Genomic DNA, 10931 nt, shown 5'->3' with positions numbered 1-10931 from the left:
TGGTGCCTACCCAGAGTCAGCTGTGGCTGTAAAAAGTCTGGGTATTAAAATCGATGCCAAGCTCACTATGATCCAAGAGGTATCGAAAGAGGTATCGATAGTTGTGGGAACATGCACAGGCATGCTGAGACTACTGTGTAAGCTTGAACCATTACTCACCTTCAATACACTTAGAAAGTCAGTATCTGCTCTGATACTGTCACGTCCTTATCACGGGAATGCCCTGTATATTGGCCTCCCGGGTAACCATCTGATCTGATTGCAGGTGATTATGAATGACGCTGCTAGGCTTATCTTTAGAGCGCCCAGATGAACACATGCATCACCCTTGCTTAAAGCCTTCTATGGCCAAGCCCCCAGCTACATCCATGACCGTCTTGCCAACTATGCCTCTAGTAGGATGCTACGGTCCTCCGAGGCCAACCTTATGACCTGCCCACGATTTAACAAGTCGTTGAAAGGAGGAAGAGCTTTCTCCTTATCCATCCTCCCTATTAGGAACAACCTGCCAGAGAATATACGCAAGGAACACGCTCTCCGTTCATGAAGAAATTAAAAACAGTACTTTTTGTGGAGGCATGGGGTGCAATCGGAACCCCCCTTTTGAAGGCTGGATCTTTTTTTTCTGACAGCTCTTAGAGATCTGCTGGTGATAATGCGCTTAATAAATGAAATCTAACATAACATAACATAACCCTGATGATGGTTCAGTTGATGGTAGCCTTGGCCGGCAGCCTTACTGAACAATAACAAAATCATTGCAGGAAGATCCTCAATCAGTACAGACATATGTTTTGACTGACTCCAAGTCAGACTACCTGTTGTACACATGAGGTGGACACAGGGGACAGTCTGCCTTTTAAAAATAAGATTTACAGGCAACCTGATCATGTCATGGACTGTATCAGGACTGAAGTCCAGAAGCTGTTAGAACTGGGAGTGATTAATTAATTAATTAATTGTGGGTTTCTAACGCGCTAGAATCGACTCCCGAAGGAGTATCTCTGCGCAATAGACCGCTGGGAAACCCGTCCTGGCTTTACCTGTGAGATGGTCCCTACTGGATATCTCCAAGGTGAAACCAGGCATCCCCGGCGTATGTGGGGCCGTTGTGGAGATGAGGCAAGCTAATGCCCAGAGTTGCTGAGTGTGCTCCCTGGGATCCTCACCCTCCGCCTGGGACGACTCCTTGTGGCCCCCCGCCCTAGGCAGCGCATCCAAACCACAGACCACGCACGCAACCTGGGCTTCATCCTGGACTCCTCCCTCTCCATGACCAGACAAGTCAACGCCGTCTCCTCGTCGTGCTTCAATATCCTGCGCATGCTACGTAAGATCTTCCGGTGGATCCCCACCGAGACCAGGAAGACGGTCACCCAGGCCCTCGTCACCAGCCGTCTGGACTACGGCAACACCCTCTACGCCGGAACCACCGCCAAACTCCAGAAGAGACTCCAGCGGATCCAGAACGCCTCAGCACGACTCATCCTGGACATCCCCCGTCGCAGCCACATCTCCAGACACCTGAGAGATCTGCACTGGCTCCCGGTCAACAAGAGAATCACCCTCCGTCTCCTCACCCACGCACATAAAGCCCTACACAGCCAAGGCCCAGGATACCTCAACAGCCGCCTCAACTTCTACGCTCCCAAACGCCAGCTTCGTTCGACCAGCCACGCCCTCGCCGACGTCCCCCGCATCCGCAGAGCCACCACAGGGGGACGGTCCTTCTCCTACCTCGCCGCCAAGACATGGAACTCCCTCCCCACCCACCTCCGCCGGACCCAGGACCACCTCGCCTTCAGGAAGCAACTCAAGACCTAGTTGTAAGGGCAGATGAACTTATTCACACTTTGTTCTCTGACAAATTCTTAAGTACATTTGACCTGACAGCTCGTTACTGCAAATCAGATTAGCTGAGGAAGCTAAACCAAAAACAGCATTCTCTACCCCTAATGGGTACTACCAATTTGTGGTGATGCCTTTTGGATTGAAGAATGCACCTGCCAGATTTCAAAGGCTAGTTTCTCACCGGTCTGGAAGCCTTTAGTGCCTCTTATCTAGATGATATTGCTGTCTATAGCTCCAACTGGGAGGATCACCCAGTCCACCTGAGAAAGGCTCTGGAGGCCCTGCAAAAGGCAGGCCTCACTATCAAGGCAACCAAGTGCCAAATAGACCAGAATAAGTTTGTGTACCTGGGCCACCTTGTGGGTGGAGGCCAGGTTCAACCATTGCAGAGCAAAATTCAAACCATAATGGATTGGGTTGCTCCAACTACCCAGACTCAGGTCAGAGCTTTATTGGGCCTGACTGGGTACTACAGGAGGTTTGTCAAAGGATATGGTTCCATAGTGACCCTTTGAATGGAATGACTTCCAAACCAATGCCTAAGAAAGTTCAGTGGACAGTAAGTTGTCAAAAGGCATTTTTGATGACCTGAAGCAGGCCATGTGCACTGCTCCCATTCTGCTAATTCCTCACTATTCCAAACAACCAATTCATTGTTCAAACTGATCAATCAATCAATCAGGGGTTTGTTAAAGCGCAACTACTCACCCGCAATGGTCTTAAGGCGCTAGGGGTGGGAGGGGTGGGTTGCAGGTTCAATTCCATCAAGGAGGGGGTTTGTCGAAGAGCTCTTTTTTGAGGTTTCTTGCAAAGATGGGGATCGATGTTATCCATTTGAGGTGGAGCAGAAGGGCATTCCATGCTTTGGCCGCGAGGAAGGAGAAGCAGCGACCTCCCGATCTGGTTTTTCTGGTGCGGGGGACCATGGCATAGGAGAGCTGGGCTGATCGTAGGGTCCTTTGAGGTGCGTGGAATTTGAGTCGGCTGTTCAGGTATGCTGGTCCCGTGCCATGGAGGGCCTTGTGTCCATGGGTGAGTATCTTGAAGCTGATTCTCACCTCAACGGGGAGTGTGCGCAGGTGCTGGGAGATGTGGCAGGGTTTTGGCAGGTTGAGGACCAGTCTTGCGGTGTGAAAGCAGGAAGATGAAACAGAGTTGATCTGTTGGTCCATTTTGAGCTCGGAGACCAGGATGATTCCCAGGTTGTGTGCATGGTCCGTGGGGGTTTGCGGGGTTTCAATGACGGTGGGCCCCCAGGTGTCACTCCAGGCATCAGGGGTCGGCCCATAATGAGTACTTCTGTTTTGTTGGTGGTTAGTTGAAGGCAGCTGTTTTTTATTCAGTTGGCGACGGCTTCCATGCCTTCTCAAAAGTTGTGTCTCGTGGTGTTGGGCTCGTTCGATAGGGAGAGGATGAGTTGGGTGTTGTCTACGTATGACACAATGTTTAGTCAGTAGGTTCCGATGATGGGGGCGACTGGAGCCATGTAGACGTTGAAGAGCCATGGGGGACTCCGCAGGTGGTAGGGGTAGGGTCCAACAGGAAAGAGGGGTATCTGACCCACTGTGTTCTGCCAGAGAGGACGAAGCAGATCCAGTCAAGGTCCTTGTCCTGGATTCCTGCGTCATAGAGTCTGCGCATTAGGGTGCAGTGAGAGACTGTGTCGAACTCCGCTAAGAGGTGGAGGAGGATGAGGGCTACTGTTTCTCCTCTTTCCAGTAGGGTGCGGATGTCGTCTGTTTCGATGAGGAGGGCAGTTTCCGTACTGTGGTTTTTTCTGAAGCCAGATTGGAAGGAGTCGAGGATGTTGTGTTCTTCAATGAATGTGGCGAGTTGGCTGTTGATTGCTTTCTCGGTGACTTTCGCAGGGAACGGGATCAGGGAGATGGGTCTGTAGTTTTTTAGGTAGGTGGGGTCCGTTGAGTCTTTGTTTAGGAGGGGGTTGACCGTGGCGTGTTTCCAGTCATCGGGGAATGAGCCGTTTGCCAAGGAGAGGTTGATGGTGTGGTGGAGCATGGGTGCAATGGTATCAGCGGCTCTGTTGAAGATGTGGTGGATGCAGGGGTATGTGGGGGACACTGAGTGGATTGACTTCATTGTGTTCAGTGTGTCTTCAGTGGTGAGGGCTGTCCAGTTGTTAATCGCTGGTTTCAGGGAGTCGGGGTGGTTGGTGAGGGTTCAATGCGTTGGTTGCCATTGTCGAATTTGTCGTAGATGCTCTTGATTTTGTGGTGGAAAAAGGTCCTGAGTTTGTCGCAGAGGTCTTGTGAAGGAGGGATGTCAGAAGATTCGCTGGAGGGATGGGCAAACTCCTTGATGATGCTGAAGAGTTCCTTGCTGTTGTGCGCATGGCTAGAGATAGTGTCTTTAATCGCTTTTTTCCTTGTTTCTCTGAGTTGATGGTGGACGTTGTTGGAGGCTCTGAAGTTGTTGTGGGCTTCTGTGGATTTGGTGTTTCTCCAGGCGCCATCTGAGATCTATCAATGCAGGGTTTGGGTTGCGGTTTTGGGGTTGTCATTTTCTGTGATGGTTGGGGTGGAATTGTTCAGTGAGGAGGTGAGCTGGTTATTTGTGATTTTGGTCCAGTTTATTCGTGGGAGCAGCTGCTGGTCTCTGTGGATGGTGGTTGTTCTTATCTTATCTTATCTTAATGTTTTGTTGAAGCGCAACAGCTGCCTCGGCAATGAGGCGTCCCGGCGCTGAAACCTAGATCCGATCCTGAGCGAGAGGGCCTGAGGACAGAGGCGGGTTTAGAGACAGGGGAAAAGATAAGTTTTCACTGCCTTTCGGAAGGCAGGAAGGTTGTCCAGCGCGCGAATATGGTGTGGGAGTTCATTCCACATCTTGGCTCCCAGGAACCTAAAGGAGCGTCCGCCCATGCGGGAGAGTTTTATGCGTGGGACACAGAGGAGGTTTTGGTTGGAAGATCTTAGGTTCCGTGACGGCGCATAGGGAGTGAGAAGGGGTTGAAGCAGAGGGGGAGTGTCAAGTTTAAGAATTTTGAAGGTCATGATGAGGGTCTTAAACTTGATTCTGGAGTCAACCGGGAGCCAGTGCAAATTCCTGATGGTTGCTCTGGCTGAACATCTGCGGGGCAGGCCGATCAGAGTTCTAGCGGCCGAGTTCTGCACGCGTTGGAGTCGTGCTAGCTCACATTTGTTGGCACCGAGAAGGAGTACATTGGCGTAGTCTAGACGCGAGAGTATGGTGGCTTGGATGATAAGCTGTCGGGTCTTTGCGTCAAAGAAGCCTAGTATGTGGCTGAGGCTTCTCAGTAAGCCAATGCAGGTGCCAGCAACTTTCTTGGTGTGGGCTCGAAAGTTGAGTGAGTCGTCCATCCATACACCCAGGTTTTTCACAAGAGTTTTGGGGGGAGGGATGGTACCGAGGGAGGATGGCCACCAGTGCTCATTCCAAAGGCTGGTGTTTTTGCCGAGGAGGAGCACCTCTGTTTTTCCGCCGTTGAGCTGTAGACAGTTAGTGGTCATCCATTGGGCGACCGCGGAGAGTCCGTTTTTAAAATTAGAGGAAAAGTTTGAGGGTCCATCTGAGAGGGCAATGGCCAATTGCGTATCGTCAGCATACGATACTAATGTTAAGCCCCATTCTTTGGCCACTGCCGCCAGAGGCTGAACATAAAGATTAAAAAGAGAGGGGCTTAGCGCAGAGCCCTGCGGGACTCCCTGATCAATAGGATGGGGTTTGGATAGAAAGGGTGGGGCAGAGACTCGAAAGGACCTGTTTTCGAGGAAGGATCTAAACCACTCCAGGGCATGGCCCTCTACACCAAAGGCCTCCAGACGTCTAAGAAGGATGACATGGGATACCGTGTCAAAGGCCGCGCTGAGATCCAGAAGGATCAGCGCAGCACTTTGACCGGCATCCAGGATCGTCCGGAGGTGCTCTCTGGTAGCTAGGAGAGCAGACTCAGTGCTATGGCCTGGTCTGAACCCGTTTTGTGATGGGTCCAGAATGTTGTTTTTGACCATGTGTTGGGACAGAGCACTGTTGACATGTGCTTCAGCGAGTTTGGAAAGCCATGGAAGCAGGGAGATAGGACGAAAATTCTCCGGTTTAGATGGATCTAGGGTGGGTTTCTTGATGATAGGCGAAACCCACGCTTGCTTCCAGGCAGATGGTACGCACGCTGAAGTAAAGGAGAGGTTCAGGATGGCGGTTAGCGCTGGTAGGAAAAAGTTGAGTGATTCTAGGAATTGGACCGGGCGCATGGGGTCTGCAGGGGAGCCAGACTTGACTTTGTTACAAAGTCTGATAAGAATGTCTTTGGAGATTTCTGGGATGTGGGTTAGGGTCGAGTAGCTGGGAGAGGCAGAGGGATAGCTGACGATGTTAGGGTCATGCTGGGGAAAGGAGGTGTAAATTTTCTGCACCTTATCGACGAAGAATTTAGCAAGTTCCTCGCATTGTTGCTCGGAGGAGATCGTAGGGGGGGGTGTTTTGTTGCTCTGAAGTTCTTGTACGAGTTTGAAAATTTCTTTCGCAGGGGTGGGACTAGATTCAATTTTATCGGCGTAGAAAGCAGCTCGTGCAGCACGGATGGCTTTGTGATATGATTTTTGTAGCTGAAGGTATTTATCTTTGTCCTCTTTATTGTATTTCCTACGCCAAAGGCGTTCTGCCTTTTTACACTCTTTTCTTAGATTTTTGAGTGCATCGTTATACCAGGGGTTTGATGGCGAGTTGCGACCTTTTGTCCATTTTGCAGGGATAAGGCTGTCTAGTCCACCTGTAATCCACTCGTGAAACGTGTTGTAGGTAGCGTTGATGTCAGCGTTAGAGTCAGGGTGGAAGTCCCCTAAAGTCCTGTGTAGGTCCTCATGAGATAGTTTGTGCCACGGTCTTTTTAAACGGCTGGCCGGAGCCGTATTGTGCCTGCTTTTGTTGACCGGAATGGTCAGTTTAATAAGGGAGTGATCTGTCCATCCCATAGGAAGGGGTGGTTCTGAGGTGAGTTCTTCTAGGTTGGAGAAGACTGGGTCTAGGATGTGGCCGGCTAAGTGGGTTGAAGTGGAAATGAAGGGGTTGAGTTGTAGTGCAGAGAGATCTGCAAGGAGTGTTTTGATTGTGGAGTCATTGAGTAAGTCAAAATGGAGATTAAGGTCTCCCAGAATAGTGAAGTTGGAATTTTTGGTGATTAGAGAGGTTGTTGACTCAAGGAGGGCCTCAATGAATTTAGAAGAGGGGCCAGGTGGGCGATAAATGTAGAGTCCCGACACAGTGAAGTTGGGAGTTATGGTAATTTTGAAGTTGGCGCATTCCGAGTCTACCAGGTCTTCCTTAACAAAAGAGCATGAGAGCGTTTTTTTGTGGATTACTGCGAGACCGCCTCCTCTACCCTCTCTATTAATGGCCGACATGAAATAGTCGTCAGGTAGAGTGAGATTGGGAATGGTGGAAGTGCCATCGCGAAGCCATGTTTCGCAGAGGAAGAGGATATCTGGGTTTTCGTCTAGTATTAGGGTGTTAACCTCCAGGTGATGTTTAACTAGTGATCTGACATTGAGGTGGAGTATCGTGATGGAGGAGGTTTTATCCGGACCTATAAGCTGTTGAACGGCGTGGGGTTTCATAGTGGAAAAACTACAGGTTTGGCATTGTAGGCAAGTGAGTCCAGGCATACCTGTAATGTTTACGCATGATCGTCCGGGGTTCCAGCTCTGAAGCGTCTCACTATCATAGGCAAGGAATGGTACTGGTATTTGGCCAGGGGGTCTGGCGAGAGGCGATGTCTTGGCGATGACGGGCGCAGACGGGCTTGCCTTAGGCGCGCCTTCGGCGCGCAAACGGCGCTCCCGCTGCGCTCGTCCGCTGCGCTTCCTGTACAGGCACATATCAAGGGAGGGAGGGGGTGTGGCCTGAAGGGGGCGGAGTCAGCGCGCACGCCTGGGAGATTGGCGGCAGCTGGGAAGCGCGAGGTGGGCGCGTCAGCTCAAGGGCAGCTGTGCGCTGAAGCAATGAGGCGCTTCGGTGAGTGTGTGTAGTCTTAAAAACACAGAAAACAGTGACACCACACAGAGCAAGGAAATAGTGGATTTTGTACAATTTAAAATATTTTCGAGTACCTCCAGCTCCCGGCTTCCGCCTCAGGACTGGGTCAAGGTTTGGTCGTTGCCGCTAGAAGTCAGCGGTTTAAGTATAGCCAGCAGGGGGCGTGGCCTGAAGGGGGCGGAGTCAGCGCGCACGCCTGGGAGATTGGCGGCAGCTGGGAAGCGCGAGGTGGGCGCGTCAGCTCAAGGGCAGCTGTGCGCTGAAGCAATGAGGCGCTTCGGTGAGTGTGTGTAGTCTTAAAAACACAGAAAACAGTGACACCACACAGAGCAAGGAAATAGTGGATTTTGTACAATTTAAAATATTTTCGAGTACCTCCAGCTCCCGGCTTCCGCCTCAGGACTGGGTCAAGGTTTGGTCGTTGCCGCTAGAAGTCAGCGGTTTAAGTATAGCCAGCAGGGGGCGTGGCCTGAAGGGGGCGGAGTCAGCGCGCACGCCTGGGAGATTGGCGGCAGCTGGGAAGCGCGAGGTGGGCGCGTCAGCTCAAGGGCAGCTGTGCGCTGAAGCAATGAGGCGCTTCGGTGAGTGTGTGTAGTCTTAAAAACACAGAAAACAGTGACACCACACAGAGCAAGGAAATAGTGGATTTTGTACAATTTAAAATATTTTCGAGTACCTCCAGCTCCCGGCTTCCGCCTCAGGACTGGGTCAAGGTTTGGTCGTTGCCGCTAGAAGTCAGCGGTTTAAGTATAGCCAGCAGGGGGCGTGGCCTGAAGGGGGCGGAGTCAGCGCGCACGCCTGGGAGATTGGCGGCAGCTGGGAAGCGCGAGGTGGGCGCGTCAGCTCAAGGGCAGCTGTGCGCTGAAGCAATGAGGCGCTTCGGTGAGTGTGTGTAGTCTTAAAAACACAGAAAACAGTGACACCACACAGAGCAAGGAAATAGTGGATTTTGTACAATTTAAAATATTTTCGAGTACCTCCAGCTCCCGGCTTCCGCCTCAGGACTGGGTCAAGGTTTGGTCGTTGCCGCTAGAAGTCAGCGGTTTAAGTATAGCCAGCAGGGGGCGTGGCCTGAAGGGGGCGGAGTCAGCGCGCACGCCTGGGAGATTGGCGGCAGCTGGGAAGCGCGAGGTGGGCGCGTCAGCTCAAGGGCAGCTGTGCGCTGAAGCAATGAGGCGCTTCGGTGAGTGTGTGTAGTCTTAAAAACACAGAAAACAGTGACACCACACAGAGCAAGGAAATAGTGGATTTTGTACAATTTAAAATATTTTCGAGTACCTCCAGCTCCCGGCTTCCGCCTCAGGACTGGGTCAAGGTTCTGAAGTTAAAGTGGATGAAACGATGGTCGGTCCATGGGAGTTCAGTGATGTGGATGAAGGTTGTAGGAAGGTACATCCTGACTATGGTTGCCCCCAACTTTTTGCCCTGTGTTTTAGCTGGTTTTGGACATAGTCGACCTGGGACCCTGCCAATCAGGACCCCAGGCCTACTGCTCTCTCTTTAAAATGGATTCCATGTACCCTAGGTACATTTCCAATTGGTACTGGGCCACCTTATCAGACCCTGTAACTCAGGGCATAGGTGTACCCAGGGCCGCCATGGGCTGCAGCATGTATTATGCCACCCCTGGCTGGCCTCGTAAATTTGACACAACTGGCTGCACGACAGCTGGGGCGAAGACGTGTAACCACCCTTCGCTTTAGGTATAGTAGCCCTATATCTAACCATACACTGGACACCCGAGTCCCTATCAGTCACTCCTATGGCAGGCCTTATCAATCCTGAAGGCAGAGTGCGTGGGCCCGTGTGAGTTAGGTTCAGGCCCGAGCCGAGCCGGCTGCAGCTTGCGGGATCAAGGCCCAATAGCTGTTCCATGATAACGCGTGCCATATCGGGAACTCCGGTATCGCGTTATCAAGGCATGTCGAGTAAGGTGTCATACGAATCGGGATGCTGCCCTCTCACCAACCCTGGCGACGAGGTTAGCATTCCGCCCTTCTAGAGGGACACGACATGTACGTAACTGTGAACCCCGGTTAAAGTTAACTGAAGCCTCAGCTCCACAAAATGGATGCTGCCACCACAGACACAAGTCTGACCTCCTGCTGCTGGGAGTCCTTCCAGCGAGGAGCACTTGGACAAAGGGTTTCCTGTCGAGGGCGCTGTTCGCACCGTCCCAGACAGGGTTTGTGTATTCTGGGTAGGTAGGGCTTTGGCGAGAAGGTGACTGCGGAGTGGCACCCCGGTGCTCACTACGCATCTGCCGGTTAGAACCAGTTCCAGGGGCGACAGCCCTGGCCTGGGGAAAGTCCGGCAGGGGAGAGGGGCGTAACTACCCCCCTTCCTGGTCCCACCCTTAGGGCAGGACCTAGTCATGTACCCACCCCTTTCTTTAGGATAAAGACCGGAGCGGGGACCCTTCCAAATTAGATCATCTTTGAATCAAGAATACTTTCTACGAAAGGACTTCAAGACTCTTCTCAAGATTTCTCCCTTGTGGCTAAGGAGTAGTCACCCTGCATCAGCGGGCACCATCTAAGAACTCTGCGGTTTGCTGTAAGTCCTTCCTCAAGGAATCCGACGGCCCAGCTCGACGAGAACCGGCTTCCCTGGCACCTCTGACCTCTACCCACGTCATCAGCTCAGCTGTGATCTGTGGGTGCGACGAGACCTCGAGGGACCGGCCATCATCAGAACCTGCACGCTCTTAAAAACCAGCACGACCATCGAGGTAACTCTCTGGTGAGTGCTCTGGGGTCCGAGAAGCCCCGACCCTGAGCCGCTCCAGCACCGAAGTGCAGTCTCCCAGCATCTCCACGATCTGCGTGGGGCCCTTCTGCTCGCTGCTCAGCACGTTGTCTGGTCACTAGCCGCTGGCTTGTGCCCTTCTGTGACGACATCCGAGAATCATCACTGACCGGTCTGGTTGCTCCAGACTGGCCCTTGCTTCCATCTTTTCGAGAAGCACCCCGGACCCTCCTGGTCCACTCAAGACGCCGACAGCGACATCCGTCGTGGGACAGCTCGCACCTCCACCGTGGTCGCCGACAACGCCTCCTGGTCCGAGAGAC

The sequence above is a fragment of the Lissotriton vulgaris genome, chromosome 3_1 (assembly GCF_964263255.1).
Source record: "Lissotriton vulgaris chromosome 3_1, aLisVul1.2, whole genome shotgun sequence".
NCBI classification, from domain to species: domain Eukaryota; kingdom Metazoa; phylum Chordata; class Amphibia; order Caudata; family Salamandridae; genus Lissotriton; species Lissotriton vulgaris.
Note: the sequence above shows the minus strand (reverse complement) of the source record.